The following is a 12,164-nucleotide window of genomic DNA, read 5'->3' on the forward strand; positions in this document are numbered from 1 at the left end:
CAGTAAAATATTTTTATGAAATTTATATGCATATCTCATATTTTATTGAAAAAAGAAACCTTTTTATTTGTTACCTTTTCCTGTATGTGCCTATTACATTGTTAAACATTTAAAAAATTTATAAGCTATTGTTTGTATACACATATACACTAATCTTTAAATAAGACAAGATCTAAAAAAAAAAAAGACAAGATCTGTATTCTCTTGATTTCCTATAAGCAGTGTGTGTAAATTTCTCTCCGTTCCTTCTCTGTCAGTGTGAGCCTTCTTGACTTCCTATGGAGTTACATCTTGATAAAACCATGGTATGTTGAAAACATAGTTAATGCATTTAGCTTACTGAACATCGTAGCTTAGCCTGGTTTACCTTAAACGTGCTCAGAACATTTACATTAGCCTAGAGTTGGGAAAAACCATCTAGCACGAAGCTTAATTTATAAAAAAGAGTTGGCTATCTTACATAATTTATTAAAACTGGTACTGAATGTGAAAAACAGAATGGTTCTAAGTGTATCTGGTGATTTTCCCTCATGGTATGGTGACAGACTCGGAACTGTGCTCAGTGCCACTTCCCAGTATCAGGAAAGGCTATCAGAGCTAATATCCCTAGATGAAGAAAATATCAAAATTTAAAATTTGAAATATACATTCTATTGAACTTTGTTAAGCCTTTTGCACCTTACCAAACCCAAGAAGATCATATTGAACCATCCTAAGTCAGAGACCATCTATGTTGGCAGAATTCTCAACTGACATAGGTTGAAGACTCCTTGATAGACCCAGGCTTTAATCAATTTTAGGTATTTAGGATGATGCAAGCCTTTGCCAAGCTTAGCTCTTTTCTTCTGCCAAGTTTACTTTCCTAGTAAAGGTCCTTCTCATTTATTTGCACTTTCAAAGTATATTGAACTTTTTGGAATACAAGGACCAGAACAGGTACAGATATGAAGGAGCTAATGGCCAATTTGAAGGGATGAAATGACCATGACCATTTTTAAGTCAGGTCTTGTCCATAGGTCATGGTCAGCAATGACCAAGAAAATTGGAGATGGCCTATAAAATAGAATGGGTTAATGAAAATGTCATTTACTCCTCTTTTACCAAAATACTTTGCTGTCCTACTTGAGCACTGAATTTGTCTTTTTTTTTTTTTTCTAATTTTATTTTATTTTTAAACTTTACATAATTGTATTAGTTTTGCCAAATATCAAAATGAATCCGCCACAGGTATACATGTGTTCCCCGTCCCGAACCCTCCTCCCTCCTCCCTCCCCATACCATCCCTCTGGGCCGTCCCAGTGCACCAGCCCCAAGCATCCAGCATCGTGCATCAAACCTGGACTGGCAACTCGTTTCCTACATGATATTTTACATGTTTCATTGCCATTCTCCCAAATCTTCCCACCCTCTCCCTCTCCCACAGAGTCCATAAGACTGTTCCATACATCAGCGTCACTTTTGCTGTCTCATACACAGGGTTATTGTTACCATCTTTCTAAATTCCATATATATGCGTTAGTATACTGTATTTATGTTTTTCCTTCTGGCTTACTTCACTCTGTATAATAGGCTCCAGTTTCATCCACCTCATTAGAACTGATTCAAATGTATTCTTTTTAATGGCTGAGTAATACTCCATTGTGTATATGTACCACAGCTTTCTTATCCATTCATCTGCTGATGAATTTGTCTTTTTTATTTTAATTAACCTTAGTACTGGAGTCTGGACAAATATTAACCAGTATTCCTAGCTGTGGTATTATAGACAATATATCCTTGTGCTTTAATGAGAACTCTAAGCATTAGTAAGAGATTATGTAATAAAATCTGTTAAATGTTTATTGTATATGCAACAGATATATAAAATGAATTGGCATAATGAAAATTTTTCTTGTTGACATGAGACACATTGCTGTAAATAATCATCTTTGTCTTGGATTGCAATACAGAAATACACACACACACACACACATATATAGGACCTATCTGTGCTTAGGTGTGCTTTCTCTATTTTGTTTTCCTGGCCTTCTTGTCAAGATGTCATTGATTACATCACACCACTGAGAATATAACTGACTTTAGCAGTTCTTTCCCTGATTCTAATCTGCTCTGAAGCAGAAGCAGAGTATTAGTTTGGCTGAGATTCAGAGCCAAACTGAGTATTGTATTAAGTGAGGGTCAAAAGTCTTTGAAAATGGGCTAGAGGCCTTATTTACGGAGAAAAGAATAAAAGCCTTAATTTCATCAATTTTCTATACTTTTATACTTACCACTGTAGTTTAGACTCTTCAAGTTTGGTAGTTAGATAAAATACTACTACAGACCAGACTTACAGGCTTCCCTGGTAGCTCAGCTGGTAAAGAATCTGCCTGCAATGCAGGAGACCTGGGTTCGATTCTTGGGTCAGGAAGATCCCTTAGAGAAGGGATAGGCTACCCACTCCAGTATTCTTGGGCTTCCTTGGTGACTCAGCTGGTAAAGAATCTGCCCACAATGTAGGAGACCTGGGTTTGATCCCTGGGTTGGGAAGATCCACTGGAGAAGAAAATGGCTATCCACTCCAATATACTGGCCTGGAGTGGAGTCGCAAAGAGTCAGACATGACTGAGCGACTTTTCACAAACTTAAACATGTAGCCCAGATCTCTGTGTTCCACACTAATGGAAGGAACTGTATTTTATTTAGCCTTCTCTTTCTAGCTCCTAGCAAAGTTCATGGCATATGATAGGGATTCATTGAATATTAACTTGAACAAAAGTACTGATTATCTATTCCCTTTTCATATCCCACATGCATTTGAAACTCAGGAGGTGCAATGGCACCCCACTCCAGTACTCTTGTCTGGAAAATCCCATGGATGGAGGAGCCTGGTAGGCTGCAGTCCATGGGGTCATGAAGAGTCACACCCGACTGAGCGACTTCTCTTTCACTTTTCACTTTCATGCATTGGAGAAGGAAATGGCAACCCACTCCGGTGTTCTTGTCTGGAGAATCCCAGGGATGGCAGAGCCTGGTGGACTTCCATCTATGGGGTTGCACAGAGTCAGACACGACTGAAGCGACTTAGCAGCAGCAGCAGGTGAAAAACTAAATCTGTCATCCCACTCTTGTTTTCTAGTCAGTTTGGTTTTTCTCCTCCTGTGTTTCCAATTTTAATGAGTAGTTCAAACCCTAACCCATTTACACAGGCCAAGAGCCTCAGAGTCAATTTGTGTTTCTCTTTTCCTTTAACTCCTGATAACTAATTGATAACCAGGTCTTGGCTATTTTCCTCTCCTAAATAGCTCTTGAGTCCATGACTTCCTCTCTACTCTCACTGTCCTCTCTTGGTCAAGACCTTCATAATTCTTAATGTCTCCAAAATAGTTCCATCCCTTCCAATTTATTTTCTATATTCCTGCCCAAAATTTTTTTTTCAAATAAAAATCTGATCATTAAATTTAGCTCAAAGTTAAATTTATCTGTCCTTGACAAAGTTGAGAATTCAGGGAGGCCAAGGCAGCTGGAATTGACAGGGACGAATAACTGAGAAAATAAAAATCGTACAAAGAGAGAACTTCAGAGATTTGTAGGGAATATTCCTTGAATATTTATCATAGTACTGATCAACACCTGTGCTTGAGGAATCAACCCAAGACCAAGGAAAGAACCACTGAGATGAAAAAAGTAGAACAAGACTCACAGCTCACTCAAGGCCATGAGTAGTTAGTGTTTCTATTAGTAAAGTAAAGTCGTTCAGTCATGTCAGATTCTTTGCTACCCCATGGACTATAGCCTGCACCAGGCTTCTCAGTCCATGGGATTTTCCAGACAAGAGTACTGGAGTGGGTTGCCATTAACCAGGGGGAAAAACCCTTGAATCAGGTAGGATACCCTGAAGGGTACTGTCTCACTAGTTGAAAAAATTCTACCTAGATTAAGAGCTGTTCTGGTTCCACCAAGAAATGCTTTAAAAGTGTTAGTGAAAGTGTTAGTTGCTCAGTTGTGTTCGATTCTTTGCGACCCTATGGACTGTAACCCACCAGACTCCTCTGTCCATGAAATTCTCCAGGCAAGAATCCTAGAGTGGGTTGCCATTCCCTTCTCCAGGAGATCTTCCCAACCCAAGGATTGAACCCTGGTCTCCTGCAATGCAGACAGGGCTTTTACTGTATGATAATTGGATTTCCCCAAAGGAAAGGAGAAAGAGTTTCAGAAAATGCTATTTGAAAGAATAATTACTAAATATCTTATATATTTGGTAAACTAAACTCTCTTTGGTCCAGTGAATGTTCAAAGTCCCATCTTTTCTTGAACTTGCTACTGAACTGAGAATTAAGAGGCAAGTTCACATGGAATAAGTGAGAGCAAAGGAAATTTTCTGTTGATGAGTTTATAAGAGATGGCTAGGAAGAGTACCAAATCCTCATGGGGTGAAGTGCTGAAGGGAGTGATTAGCTGGTTGCAAAGTTTTAACACTATGACACCCAAGATGGTCTTATCAAGGACAACCCACCCATCTGGCAGCAGTCCGGGGATTCACAGCATCTTCTAAGTATCCTCCCCTGATAAATGATCAACTTCTTGATTTTTTTATATTCCTCTTCTTCCACATATTTTCGGTCTCTCTTTGAAATCTATGAATACTTTTCTTCTTTCTTATATCTACTTATGAATTACTGTCCTCTGAGGGTTAAAACTTCCATAAAGCAGAGGTCGATAGTACCTGAGCAATTTGTTTCTTAGCGACCATTACCACCCATTCTGGTCCACAGCTAGAGCAAGGCCCATGGGATGGCCACTTATTAACTTAGCTGAAAGAGGAGACAATAGGAAAAGTATTCATGGAGAAAACTTTATATCTCAGAAATTTATAGACACAAAGGGCATGAAATTCTGACTTTCTAGTTTGACATAATTCTCTGTTAGTCTTTTATTATACACCAGTGATTACAGTATTTGGCCATCCTTTGTCATTATGTAAGTTTTGAGTATAAATAGGTGGAAAATGAATGTGTTAGTTACTCAGTTGGGTACGACTCTTTGCAACTGACTAGCAGTTCAATGCTTCTTTCTGTAGACAGAGGTAGGGGGATATATCTGTCTCAGACTCAAACTCTTATCTGTCTCCTTAGCTACATAGTTGATCTCAGGGTCCCTGGTTCAGTGAGAACAGCAATGAGAACTGTAAGAGAGGGAAGCTCTCATGATTTTTTATAGCATCATTTCTGGAAGAAGTGAGTAGAATAAAGTAATCTTGGCTGCGTTTTACTTCTGGACCTTAAACATATACTTTGCCCATTTTTATCTTTAATGTTTTCTGTTCAGATGCTTACCATCTGCACCTATTTGCTTTACAATGCCTCCTGGATTCTACTAGGTCCTAGAGGATTCCCCACCCAGGTGCAAAATACAGTCTGTGCTCAGTAAGTTCTGGAAGTAAAAATTGTAAGAAAGGACTGAAGGGGTGATCTTTGAGTAACTGGCTTAAAAATGCCCAGACCACCCCAGAGAAAAATGAACACTGTGTACAGATTATGTTATCATGCCCACAGATCACGGTGATGAATGAGACTCCATAGACAAACTTGAATAGTGTGCTGTTCTGTAAGCAATGCATTTGCCATCTCAAGAGAGCCAGGTACTCACAGGACTTAAATCAGGCAGGATTTCACAGCATCTGTGATAGAGTCCTTTTAAAAACCACTTTAGAAGGTCATTTGATTTTTCATTTTATCTTCAGCATGAACAGAAAAAGTGGGAAACATGGCTTAGCTCCAATGGGACAAAATAAGATTTTATACTTTTTTTTCCTGATACTCTTTACAATAGAGTCTATTCTTTCATGATCAGCATTATCAAAGAAAATAAGATAATAATGGAACAAAAAGCTGTTTCATGTTCATCACTGAATTTAGTGGCTGTTAAGTTGTGACAGGATTATTTCTAAACTCTTTTGGAGATAATGCTCAATACATTTGACTCTGTGGCTGGTGTTACTCTGTAATTTATATGCCCTTCATCTAAAATGTCTTCAGATCAGATCAGATCAGTCGCTCAGTCGTGTCCGACTCTTTGCGACCCCATGAATCGCAGCACGGCAGGCCTCCATCACCATATCCCAGAGTTCACCCAGACTCATGTCCGTCGAGTCAGTGATGCCATCCAGCCATCTCATCCTCCGTTGTCCCCTTCTCCTCCTGCCCCCAATCCCTCCCAGCATCAGAGTCTTTTCCAATGAGTCAACTCTTCTCATGAGGTGGCCAAAGTACTGGATTTCAGCTTTTGCATCATTCCTTCCAAAGAACACCCAGGGCTAATCTCCTTCAGAATGGACTGGTTGGATCTCCTTGCAGTCCAAGGGACTCTCAAGAGTCTTCTCCAACACCACAGTTCAAAAGCATCAATTCTTTGGTGCTCAGCTTTCTTCACAGTCCAACTCTCACATCTATACATGACCACTGGAAAAACCATAGCCTTGACTAGATGAACCTTTGTTGGCAAAGTAATGTCTCTGCTTTTGAATATGCTATCTAGGTTGGTCGTAACTTTCCTTCCAAGGAGTAAGCGTCTTTTAATTTCATGGCTGCAGTCACCATCTGCAGTGATTTTGGAGCCCCCCCAAAATAAACTCTGACACTGTTTCCACTGTTTCCCCATCTATTTCCCATGAAATGATGGGACCAGATGCCATGATCTTAGTTTTCTGAATGTTGAGCTTTAAGCCAACTTTTTCACTCTCCTCTTTCACTTTCATCAAGAGTCTTTTGAGTTCCTCTTCACTTTCTGCCATAAGGGTGGTGTCATCTGCATATCTGAGGTTATTGATATTTCTCCCAGCAATCTTGATTCCAGCTTGTGCTTCTTCCAGCCCAGCATTTCTCATGATGTACTCTGCATATAAGTTAAATAAGCAGGGTGACAATATACAGCATTGACATACTCCTTTTCCTATTTGGAACCAGTCTGTTGTTCCATGTCTAGTTCTAACTGTTGCTTCCTAACCTGCATACAGGTTTCTCAAGAGGCAGGTGGTCTGGTATTCCCATCTCTTTCAGAATTTTCCACAGTTTATTGTGATCCACACAGTGAAAGGCTTTGGCATAGTCAATAAAGCAGAAATAGATATTTTTCTGCAACTGTCGTGCTTTTTCCATGATCCAGCGGATGTTGGCATACATCCTGGTTTCAGCTCCGGTTCCTCTGCCTTTTCTAAAACCAGCTTGAACATCTGGAAGTTCATGATTCACGTATTGCTGAGATGTTATGAGAATTTTCAGCATTACTTTACTAGCATGTGAGATGAGTGAAATTGTGCAGTAGTTTGAGCATTCTTTGGTATTGCCTTTCTTTGGGATTGGAATGAAAACTGACCTTCTCCAGTCCTGTGGCCACTGCTGAGTTTTCCAAATTTGCTGGCATATTGAGTGCAGCACTTTCACAGCATCACCTTTCAGGATTTGAAATAGCTCAACTGGAATTCCATCACCTCCACTAGCTTTGTTCGTAGTGATGCTTTCTAAGGCCCACTTGACTTCACATTCCATGATGTCTGGCTCTAGGTGAGTGATCATACCATTGTGATTATCTTGGTTGTGAAGATCTTTTTTGTACAGTTCTTCTGTGTATTCTTGCCACCTCTTCTTAATATCTTCTGCTTCTGTTTGGTCCATACCGTTTCTGTCCTTTATCGAGCCCATCTTGGCATGAAATTTTCCCTTGGTATCTCTAATTTTCTTGAAGAGATCTCTAGTCTTTCCCATTCTGTTGTTTTCCTCTATTTCTTTGCATTGACCGCTGAGGAAGGCTTTCTTATCTCTTCTTGCTATTCTTTGGAGATCTGCATTCAAATGCTTATATCTTTCCTTTGCTCCTTTGCTTTTCACTTCTCTTCTTTTCACAGCTATTTGTAAGGCCTCCCCAGATAGCCGTTTTTCTTAGTAGCCATAAGCAAACCATGTGTCCAGATATTCGTTTTTATGTTCCCATGCCTACTAAGAGAAACAAGAGCTTCTTAGAGGAATGTCTGATTCCAGGACTAGGGCAAAGAAGGTATAAGAGATAAAACTGGAAAACCTTCATGTGCCCAAAAGTTAAAAAAATATACCTAGGAGAATAATAGAAACCAGTCAAAACAGAGTTGGCTTGACAGGGTTCCCATGGCTAAAGCAAAAGACAATTTGAGCACTAGCATAAATGAGCACCTTAATGAATTGTAACCCACTGAATGGAGTAGGAAATAAGCAAATACAAGAGAAATGAGAACATTTTCTCAAATTAGTGTGCAGACTGATAATTGTAGAAGGGAGTGATGGGGTAAAAAAATGTATATAATTTGTAAGCCATGATAGTAAAGATGAGTTCAGGGAAGACACATACATCACAGAGTACAATATCTATTGAAACGGATGCTGCTGCTGCTGCTAAGTCACTTCAGTCGTGTCCGACTCTGTGCGACCCCATAGATGGCAGCCCACCAGGCTCCCCCATGCCTGGGATTCTCCAGGCAAGAACACTGGAGTGGATTGGCATTTCTTTCTCCAATGCATGAAAGGGAAAAGGAAAAGTGACACAACTCTTAGCGACCCCATGGACTGCAGCCTACTAGACTCCTCTGTCCATGGGATTTTCCAGGCAAGAGTACTGGAGTGGGGTGCCAGTGCCTTCTCCATGGATGAGAAGTGGGCTATTTGCAAATTCTCAGCGTCTCACCATAGACTGACTGTCTAGTGGTAACAAGGGGAAAAATAGAAAACTAAGGAGGGGAGAAAGCAAACAGCAACTTGACCTGACAATCCAGAGTAATCTCATCATCAGGAGGCATATAGACATCATGTATCTTGGTATGTGATATCCTGAGAAGGACGTATCACTCTGCATATTCCAGTTGGAGCTACATAACCTGTGTTCTCTAATCATGAGAATACATTTGTGGCGGTGGTGTTAGTTGCTCAGCGTGTCCAACTCTTTGTGACCCCAAGGACTAACATGGCCCGCCAGGCTCCTCTGTCCATGGAATTCTTCAGGCAAGAATGCTGGGGTGTGTTGCTATTCCCTTCTCCAGGGATTGAACCTGGGTCTCCAGCATTGCAGAGAGCTTCTTTACTGTCTGAGCCACCATTAGGAGAACACATTACTCAAGCTCAAATTAAGAAATTTTATAAAATTAGAAATTTTATTGAAGTAAAATTTAATTATTAAGTTTTATCAAAATAAAATTAAAACCAGCCTGAAGTTTTAAAAAAATGCCAATATTTTGACAAAGAAAAGCTAAGAAACTCTTATAGACTGAAAGAAGTGAGGGAGATATGGAAATTATAAATGTGGCATGTGACCCAATATGTGGTCTTGGACCGGGAATACAGACTACAGATTAAATGAAAATATTATCTCAGTGTTAAATTTCCATAATTTATTTCTCATTTTATTTCTTGAATTTCTAAGTATTTAAGTTTGGAGAGTCATATCACTGTTTCTTCAACTTCATTGTCAGTTTTAGAGAAAGAATTTCTTCAGTAGGAATTTTTGATTCATACTTTTCTATTTTCTTCTATAGTAGATTTGTTCTTATAAATTTTTGGAATTTTCCTTTCATTTATTCTCTATTGTCAAGTATTTTGTGGACAAAATTGCAAGTCCAAAAACATCCTTTTCTATCAGTGTTGAAAAGTTGAAAGTTAAGTCGCTCAGTCATGTCCAACTCTTGGTGACCCCGTGGACTGTAGCCCACCAGGCTCCTCTGTCCGTGGGATTCTCCAGGCAAGAATACTGGAGTGGGTTGCCAGTTCCTTCTCCAGGGGATCTTCCTGACCCAGGGATCGAACCCAGGTCTCCCTCATTGCAGGCAGACGCTTTAGCCTCTGAGCCACCAGGGTGGTGAAGTGCAATTTCCTTAATGGAAGATGTTAGCAGTTTGGGTAGAAAGGGCATCAATGGCATATCTCCCTTCTCTTTCATTGATGCATGTTCCTTAATTTTACCTTTTTACTTGGCTTTGTGTTTTCACTGCCATGAATCTAGGTCAAATAAGGCAACTGACATTTTTCAGAACCAGAATTTCCTTCATTATTTCTTTTATCAGATTCCTTAAAAGGGTCCAGAGGCTTGGCCCTTCAAACCATATTTAAATTATACAGTCTTGTTTTCACTGTGGATGGTGACAGAGAAAGTAGTATTCATGAAATAAAAGCTGGGATGTATATTGTAAGCATATCGTGACAATTGTATTATTTCTGCTTTTCCTATGTTTTTGGTTCACCCAAATAATAATCTGTATTTGCTGTGGGTTGAGGAATCAACCTATATCAGGCTGGAAACTTATTTTTGAAGGCAGTGGAACTGGTAAGGTTTCTTTGAGTGGGCTCTTGATCAGCAGTATAAAGTAGGTGTCTGCCAGGGCGTTTTGTTGTTTGGTTTATTTATTTATTTTGTAAATTCATAGAGCTCTTGTCTTTTCGTGGAAAGCTATTCTCACCTGTGAGTCATCCTCAATTATAGCCTCATCTTCACAGAATTTCATGCCTCAAGGAAAGGTCACACCGCCCAAGTCAGTGGACCACACTTCTTCCATGGTCGTCCAGTGGTGGCTCAACAGGTCTTACTCTATTAGAACTGTGGATTCTTTGAAGGCAAGTGTCTCCCTTACCCTTCCATCCACATAGAGATCTAAGGGACACCACCTGTGTCTACTAACTGAATGGGGCAGGATTGTTGTAGGTGGGCCACATTTTTAGTTTTAGCCCAGGCCTAGAATTTGCAGTGTGTCCTGAGTTGAATGTGTGCTTAGACAACTTAGCTAGGGGACCTTAACTGGTCTGTGTAGAGCAATGGGTGACATGTAGGAGTTTTCCCCAAAAGGAAATGGGTAAAGGGAAAAGAAGCACAGGATAAATGAGAGAGAGAGAGAAAGTAGAGGCAGTCTGTACCACAGGACAGAAAACTAAAGCCAAAATCCAGAGCACGCCAAGAGCTGTTGTATTTTTAAGGAGGATGATTAACACACAACTTAAGGTATTTGCAATGCTACAGTGGCTGCAGCATACATTTTTGTGACTCTCCAAAACTTGAGTATGTTAAAAAATATACAACATATGTAAGTGTTTTGTTTTTAGGAACATGAAGGAAAATGCTGTTTCCTGACTGGGTTAAAAGAGAATAAAAACCATAGGCATGGAACACTCACACAGTTGTGAAAATGAATCCAAATCAGAAGCAGAAACTTAGAAGGAAGGATGACCACAAAATTACATCTATAGATAATTTGCTAAAATCGTGAGTAGGATTTTCCAGAAGATATGAATTGAAGACTTAAGGCAATTTCATCTAGTGTTTAAGAAGCAGGGCATCCATGCTGGTTTCTCAAATTTATTTCTCTCTCTCTCTCTCTATAGAGGCACAATAATTCTCACGTAGTAGGCTACATATTTGCTTAAGAGGTGAGCCCAAAATGTTTTCAGTTTGTTTGTTTGTTTGTTTTAAATAATTACTTTATTTTAGTTGGAGGCTAATTACTTTGCAGTATTGTGGTGGTTTTCGCCATACATTGACATGAGTCAGCCATGGGTGTACATGTGTTTCCCATCCTGAACACCCCTCCCCATCCCATGCCTCAAGGTTGTCCCAGTGCACCGGCTTTGAGTGCCCTGTTTCACGCATTGAACTTGTACTGGTGTTATAACTGAACAGTTTTTAGAAGTAAATAGCCAGTGGAATCTATTATAGCATTGCAATGCAAATAATCAAGATTAGAAGACACCCAAGTGCCGAACAGCAGAGAAATGACTAAACAAATTATAGCACATAAGCACTATGTCATACATGCCACAATTTTGAAGATTGAAGTATATCTATATAAGTTGACATAAAGTTTTCCAAGACATGATGTTATGTGAAACATATATGCTGCCCAATATACAGGTACAACTATCCTATTTTATGAAAAATCTCTGGGAGCATATATAATAACACAGTATTTCCTCTAGTGAAAGGATTTAATTGGGTATAAAAGTAGATCTTAACCTTTCACTTTCTATCCTTCTATATTATTTAAAGCATTGTTATGAGAATTAATATATATAAAATATAATTCATATATATTAATATATAACATACATATACAGTATAAAATAGAACTGTTTTTTAGGGGCATGGCCAATTGAGTAAATTCAAAATGCTTTCTGTTGCAA

General features: G+C 39.3%; 1 protein-coding gene across 2 annotated transcripts in view; it reads left to right on the plus strand.

Annotated features, from left to right (window-relative positions):
- GPC5 (glypican 5) overlaps positions 1–12,164 on the plus strand; it is a 1,584,132-nt gene that overhangs the window by 1,331,725 nt on the left and 240,243 nt on the right. The gene's annotated exons all lie outside the window — the stretch shown is intronic.

Source organism: Bos taurus, chromosome 12, assembly GCF_002263795.3.
Source record: "Bos taurus isolate L1 Dominette 01449 registration number 42190680 breed Hereford chromosome 12, ARS-UCD2.0, whole genome shotgun sequence".
NCBI lineage: Eukaryota > Metazoa > Chordata > Mammalia > Artiodactyla > Bovidae > Bos > Bos taurus.